Source organism: Diadema antillarum, unplaced genomic scaffold (genome assembly GCF_040938485.1).
Source record: "Diadema antillarum isolate AM-2024a unplaced genomic scaffold, OU_Dant_1.0 seq00002251_RagTag, whole genome shotgun sequence".
Classification (NCBI taxonomy): domain Eukaryota; kingdom Metazoa; phylum Echinodermata; class Echinoidea; order Diadematoida; family Diadematidae; genus Diadema; species Diadema antillarum.
In genome coordinates, this window is record NW_027272880.1 from 95,707 (window position 1) to 110,431 (window position 14,725).

A 14,725-nucleotide genomic window follows, 5' to 3' on the forward strand; every position below is an offset into this window, starting at 1 on the left:
AATTTCAAAATATCATCTTCATGTCAATTATGCATACGACCAACAAAACTCCATGAAACCACATCATAAAACAAAACCACCTCATACACTATAATCTGTGTGTCAAGTTATTGCAGAATAGAATGTCAAGAAACACACTTATACAGTACACACGATTCTTGTTATCTTGTCATTCGTACAGATCCAGAAATATCGAGGGAGTGTATACATAATAGTAATGGTGTGTGCTGGCATTTTGTCTGGGTTGCAGGGACTAGCCGAGAAGAAAACTTATATCATGCGATTACAATCATGTGCAATAACTTGGTCCTTTTTCAGAGGTTTCATCCATCTTTTTATATCATCAAAATTTTGTGCGAAGAAAATTCCGTGTAATGTATCATGGTCTCAAATTGTGTCCATGAAGAAGTAATGTAGTAACGTCTCGGATAGACCTAGTCAAAATGAATAATATATCAAACGCTTTTGCATTCATCATAAAAGTCTAATAAGATGGCCTTTCTTAACCAGAAATGATAAAACTTCCGAAACAGGAATAAAATCTATAATGACGCTTTAAAGATATCAGTACAACATTGTACCTTCGTATGTAATTAAAGTATTTGACTGTGGGCTACGCATATGATTTCACTTACCGTTTGATTTGTCATCTTGTTTTCACTGAATTTACCACATACCGATTTTGTTTAATGATGTTCTCCTAAAAACATTTCTCTCCGAAACAAAGAGTGGGAAGTGGAATTACGTAGTTAAAAACACTTACCCCGGAGAGCAGAACGCCACTCTGACTGTCTACTCGCAACCTGTCGTCGATTCGGACGATGTCATTACTCTCGATGCCGAAGTCAGTAGCTACATGGTCGATTTCAGTGATGCTATCGCTCCAATCAGCGCCTACGCCCAGATCCGTCAGGGGAACCGCCCGGTGATTGGAGCCTCCGTCAGAGCCCTCATCGCAAGGCCGGGCGGGTATGACAGAGTTGAGCTCCCGCTCTACGATAACGGCGCAGGTAAACTACTTAGTTTAGTTTGATATTTACTGATTTTTGTATTGATTAAGACTTTGCTAGCGTCTTTGATTTTCATCTGTGTTTCGTTGATGTTGTTGTTGTATTTTGTTAACGTCGTCTCCCGTTGCCATTGTATTTGAAAGAAAGTAAACTTTCCCTTTCCTTTTCCGTTTAGGCATTTAGTCGCTCATAGTTTCATAATATGCAATAAATCAGTCAATTTTATCACATGTAGGAAGAACGATACAACGGATGATAACAATAAAATGAGATTCAAAGAAATATCAGTGCGCTCAGTGTGCTCAATGCTGAATACAGAAGCAAGTTACCACAGTCGTAAAAACTAAGAAATAGAGTTATTGCGGAGAATGTTGCCGTCGCATTGGGCGAGGTTCATGATAAGTAATCTTATGAAGCCATAAATTACATATATTATATACCACACAATTATAGATTTTCTATAACCATGAAAATCCTGTCGTGTTTTACGTGAGTAGGTGCAGACGTGAGAGCAAACGACGGGATCTATTCACGCTTCTTCACACAATTATCCGGTGCTGGATTCTACAGCATTAGAATTGTAGCGCAAAATGATGGGAACGCCAAGGTCCTGCAACGAGCCTCAGGGTCAAGGGCGCCACCTTTCGTCAACATCAGCCAAGAGGGTCAGGTCGAATCTGCCACCTCAGTCGGTAAGGGTTCCTCTTTGGTTGTATGTGAGTGTAAGTGTGTAAGAATTTGAAGCTGGTAATGGTAATAGTTCTGACAGTGGTACTTGTAGCAGCAAAAGCGTCTATGCGCTTAAGTAGGGATAGAATACCAATCTATGTAGAATGAATTAAAGATTAAAGAATCAATTTGAAAATTTAATGATAAATTGAACAGGTGGATAAATACGAAGTATGATAATAGAATTTATTTATTATATGTGTGAATTCTTGAATTAAAGGAGTTCGTGGTCATTTTTTTTTACAGTGAAGAGCGCAAATCTGTTCCTGTCAAAAAAAAATGGAGAACCCCCCTCCCCCCCCAAAAAAAAAAAATAATGATGATGAATTTTATCAATATAATCTATGAGCACTAGAATCTCTTGCTCAAATCAGTGACGCCAATATCCATGAAGCTATGAGTAATACACATTTTAAGTATAGGTAATAAGCTCGCTGTTTGATATGGTCCTTCAGGTAACGTGTCTCTACGACTTCCTGGCGATACTGAGGCCTACAAAGTCGGCAACGAGACTGCCTTCATCTTTGAACGTGCATCTTCCGCCGGATCCACCAGAGTGTCAAGCGTTCCGCCGGATTTCACGGTGGGGCAGGACTTGTTCCCTCCAAACAGGGTCCAGGACCTACGCGTCGTGAGAACATCAGTTGAGACTCTGTCTCTGGTTCTTCTGTGGACTGCTCCCGGGGACGACCTAGATTTTGGAATTGGTGAGAAATTCAATGTAATCGTTTGCAAGTCAAATAAAGTCAGAGGGATCTTCTTTTATAGGTTTTCCCGGCCAATTTCGCACTTTTTTCAGTCCAATTTCTAATTGCTGCATTCAATTTAGCACGATTTAGCCTAGATGGCACGATCGGTATTTCAATTTTATAATCTTGTCATTCAAATTCATTTTGGAGCATTCAAATTACCTTTAACATCATTCGAATCAGCACTTTTTCAGTTCAAATTCGTAAGACAAGCACCATTTCGCAAATCGTTCATTCAATTTAGCATGATATAGTCACGTGATCACGTACACGCTGCGCTCGTTCATTCGAATTCATTCTTGGGCATCCAATTTCGCATTTACTGCAGTCAATTTAGCAGACACGTTTATGCTTCTACTCCTTTTTTTTTAAATTTTCATTTATCATAGATATTGTTTGCAAGCATCAAACATTTCATATTTTCGTATTCATTCTCTATTCTGATATCACCTTTGCAACAGTACTTTCAATATATGTGTATGTGTTTATGATGTTCGATAGCATTATTTCATTCACAGATACATTAAGTTTGTTTTGACATTAGTTGGTAGAAGGAGGTTTCAATTTACATCGTGATTATTTCTTTCATCTGTATGTTTCATTATTTTCATGTGGTGGGTGCTATATTGCGTTAATCATCATTAGGAATAAAGTTCTTGGATCAGCTCTAGCCATCAATTTGTCAAGGTTATTACCCTCAAATGCTTCCACGATTTTTTCCCTGTCTTCTTGAGGTATACGCCTGTATCTAACTCGTGCTGCCATGACTGGACATAAGAAAGTGAAGTGATCTGTGGTACTGGTGCATGTATAGTTCTGATAACATGTATAAAAGAAGAGGGGCGTTACAGAACAACAAACTTGAGTTATTTAGGGTCAAAGATACCTTTACTATTTACTTAACAGTGTGTGGATGAAACAAGAATTCACATTAAAATACGCCTTAATCACGATTCTCACCTTTTCAAAATAGAAATAACATTACGCCAATTTGAATGAACATGTTTGGAATTTGACTGCCCATACGCGAAATTGAATGATTGAAATATCATTTTCCGCCAGTGCTGGCGAATTTGAATGACTGAAAAGCACGCGCCAATTTGAATGCCCGTTTTACGAATTCGAAAGGCAAATGTGCGAATTTCATTGATCGAAGTGCTAAATTGAACGAACAAGTTGTAATTTTGAATAACAGAATGTGCAATGACGAGGATTTTCGCTAAATTGAATGAACCTTTTATCAAATGGACTGACAAAAGTGCGAAATTGGCCGGGAAAACCTATATTAAAAATACATTCGAAATGTTCATCTGTATATATCCATCGATGTCCATAATGATCAACATGAACTCCTGGAATGATCTCCTGAAATCTCCTCCTTTCGTGTCCTTGTTCAAAGATCAATAAGGTTTCAGTGAATCACGAAATTCTAAAAGCTGATGTCGTGTCGAATTATGAACTCCTTGGCACCCGATGCTTGCGATAATAATACTCACTGGACCGGTAAATAAATGAATATTTTGTTTTAATCTATCAAACAGCATCATCGTATGAGATCAGGGTTACTAAGTCCCCTTCACCACTGCTGACGTCACCTAACGACGCGACTGAAATCAGCAGCATTGATGTCATCCAAGGCGACCTGCTGAGTCCGAAACCATTCGGAGCGATTGAGGAGTACGTCATTCGTGTCCCCGATATTCCGAACGCAAACTCGTTCTCCTTCGGGATTACCGTCAGGGCGGTTGACGAGGTTGGTCGAAGAGGGGCGTGGTCTAACAATGCCATAGCAACATTTCGTCGATTTATCCCTGCTGCCCCACAGCCCTTGTCATCAACAACTCCTCATACTCCCCGAACCACCGAATACTACCCATGTCAAGGAGTTGTTTGCTTCAATGGTGGCGTGCTCCACAAAGATTGTTCCTGCTCGTGCCCAGAGCAGTTTAGCGGGCCGTTTTGCCAAACGGAGGGTAAGTTGATAAATGATTTACAAGTATTCTAAGTTCATTACTGTTCTGTTGTTCCAGTTTTGCTTTCATACCCTGTCAAGGCTAGACCTCTGGCGTAACTGCATGAATATTTACTCTGATAAAGGATAATTTTTCAAGCGACAATACACGCAAAAGACACGTTATCATTTAATGGTTTATTGTTGAAGACTATACATGCCCTATATACAGCTCGACTCTGGGAGCACATTAGTTTGCTAACTTTAGTCTCCTAAACATGAATGCCATTTGTTATCATTCCTAACTAATGCTTCGTAAGTAGAGGGTCAAGGATGTTTACGCCTTCCAACATGGGCAATGTTAATTGGATATCTTAATTTCTCTCCCTGTTTATAGAACCTGGTAAAAGTAGCCACGTCGGGCTACCTCTGTATTTGGCTACTGCTTCAGTGATTGTTCTCACATTTGCCGTTATGATCTGTGGATTTACTATGTACAAGAGGTAAGGGATAAATATAGAATGTAACCCTTCTCTGTAGGTAGGGATATGAAACAAGTTATGTTCTGTGAATCGTTAGCACCTACTGCTACTAGTAAGAATATAAATTTGATATAAAAACAATCGCATTTCTATTTTTAAAAGTTTATTTTGACATGACCTCAAGCAACTTCGACTGTGAGCGCATTTAAGTTATTAGGAGATATGCCTTGTCTCCATCCATAACAACAGTTAATTTGTCTATAATGTTTTAATGTTTTTCATTATATTTTTCAATAAATGTCGAAACGACATCGTTTATAGTGCGCATCAAAATGACTTTAAATAATTCTGAACTGATAGGTCCTTCCCTGATTTTTAAACGTATACCGTAAGCTCGCTCCAAGAAAATACAAGTACTAATAACTGAATATTGAGGGTGCTATTAAATGTTCTTTTCTGATCTTTTTTTTTTCATATACATTTGATACTAGTAGAAAAAAAGCAATCTGAAATGCTTATCATTATAACTTTATCAGTAAACGATGACGTCAACGAAAAGAAAAAATCTGCAGTGAGTATAACAATCAGAAATATTTCAAATATATCCAAAAATGCAAATTCATGTACAAGATACTTTATCTCTTAGTACACACTGAAGAGAATCATGTTGTGAAGCAGTCGTCACGGTTATAATCTTATCTTCTCTTTTCTTGGCGTGAAATATTCACGTGATAGTCAAAGTTATAACACTACATTTTCGTCTAGCCTGAATTTTATTCGTCGATAATTTTAACATTAAGATTTGTATTTCTATTTTCGTCAAAAGATTTGTCATTTACAGAAAAAAACCCAATGATTATATACTTTATATTGTGATTGCTTATAATACATATTATTATTGTTATCGTTATTATCATTATCTTTATTATTATTATTACTATTATTATACCCAATTATCTGACATGCATCAATAACATTGATATAATGTGACAATGGAAAAAACATTATGCCTTTTAGTCTTGATGGCATTGCTCTTTTTCTTATTGCTATTCTTTTTTTCCTTTGTTACTGGTACTAATTTTTGGTCATTCCCATTGATACCCACTACAATAGATGCAAGCAACGTAAGGAATGTCTTACGGAGAACCCTAGCATATACGCAATGAGGACTCGCGATGGACTTCAAAATGGAACAGTATAACCTACGAGTTGGACACTACTTTGATAAGAGATGGAAGGGGTGTGTCTTCATTCATCAAGGAAAAGTGTTTTGAAACGTGGAATTAGGTTAAAAGAAATGATTTTTATTGATATTTTAATTGTAAATATTTGATGATATGCATCACGTTAAAAATCATCAGTGCAATTAGCTTCACTTTTTCCCATTGGTTTGAATGGATTTATTTCTGCATTCAATCAAAATACAAATCAAATTCAAATTTCAAAAAGGACAAAAACAAAGAATAACAAGTGCATTGATTCTAAATGATAATACAACATCACACAAAATTAATAGATAAACATAAGCAATTGTATTGTGCAGTATACATATTATACGGAGATGTAGGAGACCACCACCGTGAACGATTAAGCTTGAAATGGATGGGACCTCCTCCCGTTCTATATCTCGCTCGCTCTCTCTCCCGCTGTCTCTAAATCCACCACCCTCATTTCATTTCATTTCCATGCTTGAAACATCAAGATTATCAAGAAAAACAAATTGAACCTCTTATTGTTTTTACTGGTTATATTCATTCATTTGTGAATATGGCGTGATTCTAGACTATAATTGTCTTCCTAATTTGTATAGTATTGTATATAACTATATCATATATCCATATATTCTATGTTTTGGGAGATTATTATATTCTTATCAAGATTATAGATGAATAGATAGATAGATAGATTGATAGATAGATAAATAAATAAATAAATAAAAGAGTAATCGAATACATGCATTATCACCAAAACGATCCTACTATGTATCCATCCACCTGGATATACCTACCTTATGAACAAATGAAGGACAGCTGAATACTTAAGCGGATGGATTAATTTCCTGTTAATTTTTTTAATCTCATAATCTTATATTAAAGATATTCATATTGAATTAATACCATGATATCAACTTACAATGATGATTAGAACTGAGTACATTGCTTTTGCGTCACAGAATGCAATAAGATCAAAGAGATGGTGTAGTAAGTAAAGTGGAGTATGGTGTAAGAGCGCCGGCAGTGCTTTTTCTTTTAAAGAATGACTCATGTGTAACGGAGAAAAATACAATAGTATTACTTAACAAAAATTAGCATGTTCACATCGCCATAATGAGTCATCCTCTATGTGTGTGTGTGTGTGTTTGAGGGGCCATCCCGAAGAAAAAAAAAATGTAATTTCTGTCACCGAGGAATCCATGATTTTACCAGAGGCTGAAAATAGTGCATATTTGTTTTATATACTCAAGTATATCTTTTTAGGAAATACACACGCTTTCACTTAAATCTACAACAAGTGTTCATCCAGTTTTGTTGTTTGTTGTTTACATATTTCAGGCACCATGCAGTGTCACAGTTTGACCCATTGTTTTCAATCGACATTTTTTTTATCATCTTTTCTTTTGTTTGTACACAGTTCATACGAAGTGGGGATGACTTGTTACCTTTGAAGAAGGAACTACTAAATTATGTATACCTTAACATGGGTTTTCATATATCATAAGTTATTATATATTCGTATTCTCCATGGATGAAATCCTGCTCACTGATTGGTCTACATAATATATCATGTGACCAAACATAAACATTGCTTTGTTGAAGACAAAATACCAATTGTGAACAATGTGACATACCGGGACATTATATTCATGGTATATCCGCCGGTTGATGTTTGTCATTCTGAAGGGTCGTTAATCTGATGATATAAGGTTCGTTAATCCCAAAATGTAAAGACGGTAGGGACTAATAAACCTTCGTAATTACGAACCTTATTCTGTTTTTGGATTAACGACCCTTCAGAATAACGAACCTTTTTTATTTTTCAATTTTTTATCTTAGTTTACATAATACACAGACCCTGTATATGCATGTTTTCATATAATTACATACTAGTCATGCTAGTGTATGTAATTATATGATATTCCTACACATTCCTTTGACATGTTATCGTATCATCATGTAGCATCGCTGATATATCGAAACCTGCCAACCAAAGAGGTGTATCATGCTTTAATGAACATCGCAAACATATTCATTTCAGATTTTTAATCAGTAACATGAGTAATGAGTAATCTTCTTCTTCTTCTTCTTCTTCCGTGTAGTACAGTCCACAAAATGTGTATCAGCGTACTAGTGTGTGGGCAGGTGTGGTGCAGGCATATACGGTGTCATTAAAATATCTACAAAGTCACTATGTGCAGCTAAAAACACCCCTGGTTGTTAACACAGTTGTATGTCCTGCACCCTCTTTTTGAATAGATCTAGAGAGGTGCAGTTGACAGCATCCAGAGGAAGGCTGTTCCACAATCGGATGGCATCTGGGAAAAATGATGATTTGTAACATAACGTTCTTGTGTGAGGGACAACAAGTTTCAGGGTATGTCCACGATGCAAGTACGGAGATGGTGCAGGTACTGTATAAGTCCGTGGGAGGTCCACTAGGGAGTTCATAACCCTGTACATCATTACTGCCTTCAGCTGGGCTCTGCGTTCTTGAAGTGTTTGCCAATGCAGTTGGTGAATCATTGGCGTAACACTACTTGTCCATCGATAGTCGCTAAGGACAAAACGTGCGAAATGTCGCTGAACTTTCTCTAATTTGGTGATGTTCTCCTGTGTAGAGGGGTCCCAGACAGTACAGGCATATTCTAGGACAGGGCGCAACAGAGTTGTGTAACACAGGATTTTTGTTTTCCTTGGGCAGATGTTGATGTTCCTTCTGAGGAAAGCTGATGTTGAGTTTGCTTTCTTGCTCAGGGTATCAACATGATGATTCCAGCTGAGGTTTTTGGTTAGGTGGACTCCAAGGTACTTTGCAGTGTCTGCCCTCAAAAGTGTCTGCCCATGGAGGCAGTAGGGCTGAGTGATAGGCCTCTGTTTCTTGGTTACAGTGAGAACCTGACAGGTAATCAGGTCAAATGTGGCACTTTCTGAATCTGAAATCGAGTACCTTGTAAATTTTGAATGATTGTGTTTCATAAGGCTTTCAAACCACGTCGAAATGCTCTTTAAGAACGAGATTCCTTGTTTTTGTAGAAGTTTTGTACGAAGATTTTGTACGAAGTTCTCTCCTCGGATGGCGGATATTCCATTCCCGCTAATATCTGCGATTAAAATGAATTGACACTCTCGTCTTCCTTTTGTGTGTTATGACAGATGAATAGTGTGTATATTATTATGTGTGTGTGTCATACATTTATCTTTCTATCTTTCTACCTATCTATCTGAGACCAATCGCTTTATTTTCAAAGTTGTGGTTTAACCAGTGAAAATATTGCATTAAAAAGTGGACAATGATATGATGGTATTTTACGTATTCTATTGGTATGAAGTAGATATGAATGATTACAGTATTAAATATTTGTTAATTTGTGGACAAATCTATACCTTAAAAATACCTAATCAAGGAAGATTCATTCACATTTTGTGACTCTTTCACAAAATCTATATCGCCTAAAAATTAGAGATGGCCATCAGAAATTCAATTTTCTGAAAAGAAAAAAAGTATACTGTGAGAGATATTTTTGTGATGTCTAAAACCTCAACACTTATCGGATATCTTAGAGAACTACAACACAAATTACTTCACGGAGCTATTCATATTAAGGGAGCAGTTTGTACAATTTGCTTTTGCTTTGATAACTTCTGTTGTTTTTTGTACCCATGGAGCTCGGAAACTTATTCGTTTTTATTTTGGAATTTATTTTGGCGCTAAAATTACAGAATTTTGGCAGGATGAAACTAAGTATTTTGAGGTAGTTTACAGAATTAAGGAGTGCAGATGGGCGAGACATACACATGAAGGAAAAATTCTGGTGTAATACGGTCATTTTATAGTCAAAATTATGATACATAAGGTAAGGTCGTACAATCAACGACACTATCATTGGTAGTGGAAATAAGAATTATTCCGAATGATCTATAACACACACACACACACACACACACACACACATATATATATATATATACATATATATATATATATACATATACATATACATATATATATATATATATATATATAACAACATTCTATGAGAGTGTGTTTAGGTAGTGCAGTTGTAATCGGGTATGGGTGAGTTAGAAATTGTGGAGGAAAGGGAAGGATGTGCGTATACAGGTATGTGCGGAGGCGCACGGATGGGGATGTTTGGATTTGGGAATGGGGGGGGGGATGCGAGGAATGACAGATATCTGTCTGGTCATGGGCTGGATTTAAAGGGAGAGGGGAAATGTGAATATGGAGAGTTTTTGATGATTTGACTGGTTTAAAGGGACTGTACAGTACTGGTTGAGGGGAGGATTTCGGTTTATAACATTCCTAAGTGAGATAATGAGAAACCTCTTATGAAATATGAATAAGCATGTAATCTTAAGAAGGATTCAATGTTTGATGAAAATTGGTTTCCAAATGGCTGAGATATTAAAAAAAGCGATAATAATCAAAGGCGACAGGTCTTTTAATATTAGGATCTCTTTGCTTCACTTTGTTTTTGGATATCTCAGTCATTTCAAAACCCACATTGTATTTTCATCAAATAAACTTTTGATTCCCCTTAGGTTAGTTTGGTTGGTAATTGGCTGTACTATCTTTATTTCATTTGTTACAACAGAAAATGAAATTGTTACCTTGATTGATTTATATTTCCAAGTGTGGGAATGGGGTTTAGGGCAATTACCCCCTGGGCAATTACCCCGGACCCTCCCTGTGGCCATAACCCTAATCCCAATCCTGAACCTAATCATAACCCTAACCCTAACCCTAACCCTAATCTTTACTCTAACCTAATCATTAACCAGTATTTAGCCGGGGGGGGGGGGGGGGGGGGGTAATTGGGATGCCCTCTGGGGGTAATTGCCCGGATACGGTGGAAATGTATACTACAGGAACTACTGTATAGTACTTTGTTAATGTTGTACAGTACTGTAAATACCAAGCTGAATGACTGTTTTGTGTATTATTTGACTGGGAGTGAATAACTACTACTGGTAAAAAAATCCACGTGTGTGTGTGGTGTGTGGTGTGTGGTGTATGTGTGTGTGTGTGTGTGTGTATGCAGGCGTCAACGATTGTTGATATTTGGCTGATCCCCCCCCCCCCTCCCCGCCCACGCAGAGGTACATGTGATGTGATAAATATCACTGAACTTGGCATGTTTGGTTGGACGTCAATGCAAAGCTGGCCTTTGTCAAAGACCCTCACACAGTAGTAATTGCAAGCGAGGCGACCAGCGAGACTTCGAACGCTTGCGGTTTCGATTGCCACTGTAAAAAACACTAATAGAGGGCCTTTGAAAGAGGTTAGTGCGGAGCATGCCGCGGAACAAAGGTCAATGGCAAGAAATTATTTGCGACTCTTGTTTGTTTTGCTATGATTAAACTGTGTTTCCATATCGCACGTGATATACTGTAATCGCATAATACATGTACACAGTGAAGGCATTCCACTGCATCATTGTCTCTTTGCTTTTCAGAAGAGTTGGATAGCTGAGCGAGTGTATGCTGATCGTTTGGACTCATAACTACTGTATTTCGCACTCGTCAGCCCTGTGTAACTGAACAACGGCATTTCAAAGGCATTTCAAACGGATCTTCCCGTAATTGATATAAAGACAGCACGGCATAATTTGCGGACTCATACCTGTGTAACCAGAGCTTTGTTTCGGTTTCGAATATCTGGACTTGGAGACGTTTTCCTGCATTAATTTGCAGTGGCACATTATTTTCATACATCCACAATCTATTGTGACCTATATTGCAGCTTTGGAAGACTTTTCATCGGTACACCCGTACTGGATAAGAGTGCACGTACCATAACCAAAGTGGTATTCAGTGAACAGATTGATGTTGCAAATACGAGCATATGAACATGTTTCAGTCACTGAGAGATTATACCAAAAATAAGCGCTTCTCTCCATCCTTCACGCTAGCAGTGGCGAGGTGTGCCCCGATGGAGCCTCAAAAGTCTTCTCTTTCAGGGAGCACACATGGTGGCGGCATAAACCTTTCGGCAGCACATACAGCCACAGCAGGTGACACGGCGCCCAGCTGTGAGTTTGGTTCCAATAGATACCTGGCCATGTGCGGTCTAGCTGGTATCTTGAGCTGCGGAGTGACACACACAGGAATGGTACCACTGGATGTCGTAAAGTGCAGGATACAGGTAGATCCTGCACAATACAAGAACACTTTCAATGGTTTCCGCGTATCTATAGCCAAGGATGGCCTCCGCGGTCTTACCATCGGATGGGCTCCGACCTGCATTGGGTATTCCCTCCAGGGACTGCATAAGTTTGGTCTCTATGAGTACTTCAAGATCAAGTATTGTGGTCTCTTGGGAGAGGAGTGGTCCTACAAATACAGGACTCTTGTATACGTGACTGCTAGCGCGAGTGCAGAATTCTTTGCAGACATTGCTTTGGCGCCCATGGAAGCCGCAAAGGTCCGAATGCAAACTCAGCCGGGATTTGCCATGACCCTGCGAGAAGCAATGCCCAAGATGTGGGCACAAGAAGGTCTCTACAGCTTCTTTAAGGGTCTTCCTCCCCTTTGGGTGCGCCAAATCCCCTACACCATCATGAAGTTTGCCTGCTTCGAGCGTACTGTTGAGGCGCTGTACAAATACGTTGTTCCGAAGCCTCGCGATGACCTGAGTAAGCCTCAACAGCTAGTGGTGACCTTCCTCGGGGGCTACATCGCCGGAGTTTTCTGCGTGGTGGTGTCCCATCCGGCCGACGCTGTTGTGTCCAAGCTGAACCAGGATTCCGGGAGCACCATGCTACAGGCGGCCAGATCACTAGGCATGGCCGGTCTCTGGAAGGGCTTTGGACCACGTGTGGTCATGATTGGCACATTGACGGCCTTACAGTGGTTCATCTACGACTCTTTCAAGATCTACTTCCGAATGCCTCGCCCTCCTCCCCCCGAGATGCCAGCTAGCCTGAAGGCTAAACTCCACGTAGCATAAGAAGTTTATCAATTATCTTTGCCTACCTCTTTTTAATGCTGGTTAAAACAAACCAAAGTGCTCGTGGGAATCTTGAACTTAGGTTATTTTTTTTAATGTATACTAATAGCCCTTTGTTCATTAAGTTTGTAGGTCTATGTCAAAAGCTGGAGATGGCTGCTGTACCGTTAGATCCGTATTCTACATCATAACACACCATGTTATGATGATACAATCAGTAGGTAGCACACTATACAGGTGCTTATATTTAACCATATTCCTTGATGGCTGATATTAATGACGAGCTTCCTTTGCTTTAATGATGCACTTCCTCCAGACGTGCAGTTAAAATGTTGTACTAAAACATCATATAAAATATACCGGATCAATAGCAATCAGTGATGGAATATTTTGACAGTTTGCATTTGAGATATTCATTTTGTGTCACGACTTCACGTGGCCATTTGTATCTCGTATGAAATTGAAGACTGATGCCTTGACTCAATACAATGTATCATTTTTTTTTTCTTCGATACACTAACAGTAATATCATGGTATATGAGGATTAATTACTGTTGGAGGGAATTTATTTATGATCCTTTTTCACATAATGAGAAAGATATCAACGTACATGCGAGGCCAAGGTAGACTCTTTAAGAAAAATATATATGTAGATTTACATGAATTAGATATATTAAAAATAAGAAAAAAAGGTGTGGCTAGGGACTTTTGCCATATTTTGCCATTGTCCAGGTGACTATTTGTTTATCACAAAGCAAATTTCAATATCGAAGAGAAATTTTCAACTCTATGATTGATTAATCGCTGTATAAAAACCGGGGAGTAGAAAAAAAAGTCTCCTTGAGAAAGACTCGTCTGTCTGTCCGTCTGTCTGCGGTTTCCTCGTCATGTTTCTGTGAAGTTGTTGCTTTCCATCATAGCAAATGATAATTCCTCTATAATCAGCAGTCTATGGGTGTTACAGAATACAAGTAGCTGAAGAAATATATCATATGTCTCTTGAGACTGATTTTTTTCTTTTTTTTTTTGGATAGCTCTCTTATCACAGAAAATAAAATATGATGCACACATATTAAGACTATATTTCAATGCCATTCTGAACATAGCCAAACACAAACACACACACATTCATGCTAACAGGCAAACACTCACACTCACTCATGTATACAGTCGGGATTGTGAGAGTGTTTTCATTACAACTGCATTAAAGTATTCATGTATCACGTCAGTTCACAAAATAACGAGTGTATATAATAAAACCAGCATATAAAATTCACTCATCTTTAGGAAAACGGTTTGAAATCTTAATTTGACAGGTCAAATGTTTCGATTTCACTCTTTTATTACATCATATTTGATTCTTTAGAAATGTAAACATCAATACTATGATCACTGAAATAAAACAAACATAACGATAAATGTACAACAAAACACAAATCAACTTCAAATTTGTGTTGAAAAATATCATCTGATCATTGAATAAAGTCATCCACATACAGAATTGTGAATTTACTTTGCACTGAATCAACACTCAAAAATAATTATGTCAAGTTTACAAGAAATAAATGTAGATTTATTATAGCATACCATCACATGGTATTTCACAAGAGAGCTAATCAA

General features: G+C 38.0%; 1 pseudogene; it reads left to right on the forward strand.

Moving 5' to 3' along the window:
• Positions 1-11,615: 11,615 nt before the first annotated feature.
• LOC139714359 (solute carrier family 25 member 3 pseudogene) lies at positions 11,616-14,226 on the forward strand (annotated as a pseudogene).
• Positions 14,227-14,725: the final 499 nt, after the last annotated feature.